We start from the raw sequence: 6,000 nt of genomic DNA, 5'->3' as shown, positions 1-6,000 counted from the left end.
TTCCTGGTCCTTCACTGTCTCCTGGATTTGCTCAAATTCATGTGCATTGAGTTGATGATGCCATCCAACCATCTTATCTTCTCTTGCCCTCTTCTCCTCCTGCCCTCAATCTTTCCCAGGATCAGGGTATTGTCCAATGAATCAGCTCTTCGCATCAGGGAGCCAAAGTATTGGAGCTTCAGCAATCAGCATCAGTCCTTCCAATGAATATTCATGGTTTATTTCCTTTAGGATTGACTGGCTTGATCTCCTTGCTATTCAAGGGACTCTCAAGAGTCTTCTCCAATACCACATTTTGAAAGCATCAATTATTTGGCACTCTACCTTCTTTATGGTCCAACTCTCACATCCACACATGATTACTAGAAAACCCATAGCTTTGACTATATGGACCTTTGTTGGCAAAGTGTTGTCTCTGTTTTTTAATGTGCTGTCTAGGTTTGTCATAGCTTTTCTTCCAAGGAGGAAGGGTCTCAATTTCATGGCTGTGATCCCGGTCTGCAGTGATTTTAGAGCCCGAGAAAATAAAATCTGTCACTGTTTCCAATTTCCCCTATTTATTTGCTATGAAGTGATGGGACTGGATGCCACGATCTTCGTTTTGTGAATGCTGAGTTTTAAGCCAAATTTTTCACTCTCCTTTTTCACTTCCATCAAGAGGCTCTTTAGTTCTTCTCCACTTGCTGTCTTAAGGGTGGTGTTATCTGCATATCTGAGGTTACTGATATTTCTCCTGGCAATGTTGATTTCAGCTTGTGCTTCCTCCAGTTCAGCATTTCTCATGATGCATTCTGCATTTAAGGTAAATAAGCAGGGTGACAATATACAGCCTTGACTGTACTCCTTTCTAATTTGGAACCAGTCTGTTGTTCCAAGTCCAGTTCTAACTGTTGCTTCTTGACCTACATACAGGTTTCTTAGGAGGCAGGTGATGTGGTCTGATATTCCCATCTCTTGAAGAGTTTTCCACAATTTGCTGGGACTCACACAGTCAAAGGTTTTAGCATAATCAATAAAGCAGAAGTAAATGTTTTTCTGGAATTCTTTTGCTTTTTCTATGATCCAATGGATGTGGGCAATTTGACTTCTAGTTCCTCTGCCTTTTCTAAATCCAGCTTGTACCTCTTGATGTTCTTAGTTCATTTACTGTTGAAGCTTAGCTTGAAGGATTTTGAGCATTACTTTGCTTGCATGTGAAATGGGTACAATTGTGCAGTAGTTTGAACATTCTTTGACATTTCCCTTCTTTGAAATTGGAATGAAAACTGACCTTTTCCAGTCCTCTGACCACTGCTGAGTTTTCCAAATTTACTGGCATATTGAGTGCAGCACTTTTAACAGCAGATCCTTTAGGATTTGAAATAGCTCAGCTGGAATTCCATCACCTCCTCCAGCTTTATTTGTAGTAATGCTTCCTAAGGCCCACTTAACTCAACAGTCCAGGGTGTCTGGCTCAAGGTGAGTGACCACACCATAGTGTTTATCTGGGTAATTAAGACATTTGTTGTATAGTTCTTCTGTGTATCCTCACTACCTCCTCTTAATATCTTCTGCTTCTGTTAGGTCCTTACCATTTCAGTCCTTTATCATACCCATCCTTCCATGAATTGTCCCTTGATATCTCTAATTTTCTTGAAGAAATCTTTAGTCTTTTCCTTTCTATTGTCTTCCTCTATTTCTTTGCATTGTTCATTTCAGAAGGCCTTCTTATCTCACCTTGCTATTCTCTGGAACTCCACATTCAACTGTGTATATCTTTCCCTTTTCTCTCTTGCCTTTTGCTTCTCTTCTTTCCTCAGCTATTTGGTTTTTTTTAATTAATTACTTTATTTTAATTGGAGGCTAATTACTTTATAATAATGTAGTGCTTTCTGCCATACATTGACATGAATCAGCCATGGGTGTACCTGTGTTCCCAATCCTCAGCTATTTGTAAAGCCTCCTCAGACAACCAATTTCCCTTCTTGCATGTCTTTTTCTTTAGGATGGTTTTGGTCACTGACTCCTGTACAGTATTATGAACCTCTGTCCATAGTTCTTCAGGCACTTTACTAGATCTAATCCTTTGAATTTATTTGTCACCTCCACTGTATAAGGATAAGGGATTTGATTTAGGTAAACCAGAAATGTCTAGTGGCTTTCCTTACTTTCTTCAACTTAAGCCTACTTTTTGCAATAAGGGACTCATGATATGAGGCACAGTCAGCTCCAGGTCTTGTTTTTGCTGACTGCATACAGCTTCTCCATCTTTGGTTGCAAAGAATAAAATTAATCTGATTTCAGTATTGACCATTTGGTGATATCCATGTGTAGAGTCGTCTTTTGTGTTGTTGGAAGACAGTGTTTGCTATGACCAGTGTGGTCTCTTGGCAAAACTCTATTAGCCTTTGCCCTGCTTCATTTTGTACTCTAAGGCCAAACTTTCCTGTTAGTCCAGGTATCTCTTGCTTCCTCTTAAATATTATAATTAATTGAAAAATAAAATAACTTTTTTTCAAAATATGAGGACATGTAAAATAGTTACTGAGGCAATGTTCAATTTAAAAAAACAATTTCAAGATTATTTGAAGTAAAAGTTAAATGTATACTCTGAGTAAGACATTAATAGTAATAATCTTCATGAGTTTATTTTCCAACACAATTTTTTCAAATTCAACATAGATTACATAGAAGCTGATAACTTAAAATACTGGAAAATACAGATATCTCTAAGAAAAGGCAAATTGCTAAAATGAAGCTAAATCAATACTGTAGAGTTTTAAAATTCTAAATATTTTAATATTTTGATTTCTGCACAATTTGATGGCATTTATAGTTGAAACGATATAGCAAAAACTAAAGAATGTTTCTGTGTTTTTAGTATTATATGCCTAACCAGCATTTTCTCATTTTAAATGTCATGTTTTCATTGGCTGACAAGTGTATTGCCTTATTCCTACATTGACAGAATTCTAGTTTTGGTTGATTGTACTGATTTCTTAACTTTGAGGATTCTTTTTTACTTTTATGGCATTGGCAATTACATCCAAAATAATATCATGTGCAAAGGTAATTATCACCTTTTGACTATTGTTAATTTTATATTTGCCACCACTTAACAGAACAGTCTTATTTGAAGCTATGCCAGTAATCATTTCCCTTGGGTAAAGTCATACAGTCCATGTATTTTAGGATTGATGTCGTCTAAATTATTATTGAGACATTGTTGAAACCTAGAGGACAAGGAAAAATTATCCAAAAAATCACAGATAGTTGTAATTGATAAAAGGTAGAATAAAGATCCTCAGCTCAGAGTGTCACAAATGGTTGGATAAAAATCAAAGGGTCAGGAGAAAATAGAATCATGATTTCCCAGAGAACAAATTGGAGGAAAATGATTCTTAGGTGAAGAAATAAACCAACGGGTTAATCACTCAAGTTGGGGTCCAGATAGACAGTCATACTGCCTTGTTAACCCACATCAAGTAATTTATACATCATTAAGTCTGGCTCTAAAATGCTTTTAAGTAATTGGTATTAAAAAACAGTGCACCCCATCACAAGTTAAATAATTTAGTATAAGTCCAAGATTAGCTTGGTCCAACACATATACATGCTAACAGAGCTATGTTTTCCTAACATGCATGTATAGCAGGGGGGTGGGGAATCTTTGAATGTTAGTTGAGGGTCACTATGAAATACTAGCAGAAAAAAAAAAAAATGAGACACTAACCCTCCAAAAGATTAGATGAAAAGAGATTGTTAAAAAAAAGAAAAAAACTGAAATGATGTCAAGACAGTCTCCTCAGTTTCCTTTATCAAATTCATTCTGTTACAGATAGCACAGAGAAAACATCATATATTTCTAGCCTGTCTGAGTCAGGACTATAGGTTTAGTTGTATCATATGTTATCTGTCAAACTACAAATCTGTCCAATTGTGACCCAAAGCTTCAGATAGAATTTCTATCAAGGAGTCACCTAATAATACAGTCTTTATTTGAAATAGGCTTTCAGGACCTGGCCTCAAACTCAGTTACAAATACATAGAAGTCAGCATCTGCCATGTGAATCAAGTTTGTTGATGGTTTCCAGCAAATCTGCTCACTGGCACTTCCACCACTATTTTTTTAAATATAGAATTTATTTGCCTTCATTTTGATCCATGAATTAGTTTGACTCAGTAACACAGCAAGCAATCTACAAAGGGAACCAGTTCTTTCTAGTTCAACCACACTTACAGTTACTTCTGTGAAAGCATTCAAATTTACTTTATGAAGGGGACTGGAAAATATTTTATTTCCTCTTTGTAAAGGGTCTTAGAATCACTCATTTTACTTAAACAAAGTCAAAGGCACCTTGACTTTGCAATCTTTTAATGACTGTAATTCTCTATTTTTATACAAATAATACATTTCTAGTATTGTGCTCAGAGCTATTCCAAATGCTTAATTCTATAAATCAATTGCAGTTCTGTTATAGTATATTTTCATTTGAAACAAGTCTCTTGTGGAAATTCAAATCCTTTAAGGAAGAAGGAAGCTGGATACCACCTGAATCCTTGTAGAACTAAACTGAGTGCTGTAATCAATGCTGGCTATTATAGAGCTAATGATGATGGATCAATTGATGGTAGCATTTCTAAGGAAACACAGACCTTGACCAAAGGGTGTTTTATGTGCAGTCACTGTTTCACTCATTGAGGCAATACAGTTGCATTGTGAAAAAACAGGATGATACTCATGGGGAATAAAAGCCAGATGCTAACCAGGTCTACACAGAAGAGTTTCTTGATTAGAAAACCTCTACTTAGAAAATACCTACTTAATCTGGTTTGTTTCATAGGAAATGATAAACATTATATTAGAGAGAAAACCCTAATTATTGAGATGTATTTGACTTAATCCTTTATTTTTTTTTTTTTTGACTTAATCCTTTAAACAGACCATAAAATTTGCATTTAAACAGACCATAAAAAGAGACATTGGGCTTCCCGGATAGCTCAGTTGGTAAAGAATTCACCTGCAATGCAAGAGACCCCAGTTCAATTCCTGGGTCGGGACGATCCTCTGGAGAAGGGACAGGCTACCCGTTCCAGTGTTCTTGGGCTTCTCTTATGGCTCAGCTGGTAAAGAATCCACCTGCAACATGGAAGACCTGGGTTCGATCCCTGGGTTGGGAAGATCCCCTGGAGAAGGGAAACGCTATGCATTCCAGTATTCTGGCCTGGAGAATTAAATGGATTGTATAGTCCATGGGGTCACAAAGAGTCAAACAAATAAAATAAAATAAAAATAAAATAAAAACAAAAGACTAGAAAGATGTAATATAAATTATATGAAAATATACAATGGATTGGGATATGGTTGAGACTTATCCCATACTTATCCCAGACTTATCTGGTCTTAGGCTAGAATGTTTTCCACCTATGACAGTGCATTAGCCTCATAAAATTGAACAGAATACCTAGATAACAAACTGCTTCCTCAGTCAGTTCGGTCGCTCACTCGTGTCTGACTCTCTGAGACCCCATGGACTGCAGCAGGCCAGGCATCCCTGCCCACCACCAACTCCCAGAGTTTACTCAAACTTATGTCCATTGAGTTGGTGATGCCATCCAGCCATCTCGTCCTCTGTCATCCCCTTCTCCTCCCACCTTCAATCTTTCCCAGCATCAGGGTCTTTTTAAATGAGTCAGTTCTTCGCATCAGCTGGTCAAAGTATTGCAGTTTCAGCTTCAGCATCAGTCCTTCCAATGAACACCCAGGACTGATCTCCTGTAGGATGGACTGGTTGGATCTCCTTGCTATCCAAGGAACTATCAAGAATCTTCTCCAATGCCACAGTTCCAAAGCATCAATTCTTCTGTGCTCAGCTTTCTTTACAGTCCAACTCTCATATCCATACATGACTACTGGAAAAACCACAGCTTTGACTAGATGGACCTTTGTTGACAAAGTAGTATCTCTGCTTTTTAATATGCTGTCTAGGTTGGTCATAGCTTTGCTTCCAAGGAGTAAGC

The sequence above is a fragment of the Cervus canadensis genome, chromosome 27 (genome assembly GCF_019320065.1).
Source record: "Cervus canadensis isolate Bull #8, Minnesota chromosome 27, ASM1932006v1, whole genome shotgun sequence".
Classification (NCBI taxonomy): Eukaryota; Metazoa; Chordata; class Mammalia; order Artiodactyla; family Cervidae; genus Cervus; species Cervus canadensis.
This window is presented reverse-complemented; position numbering follows the sequence as displayed.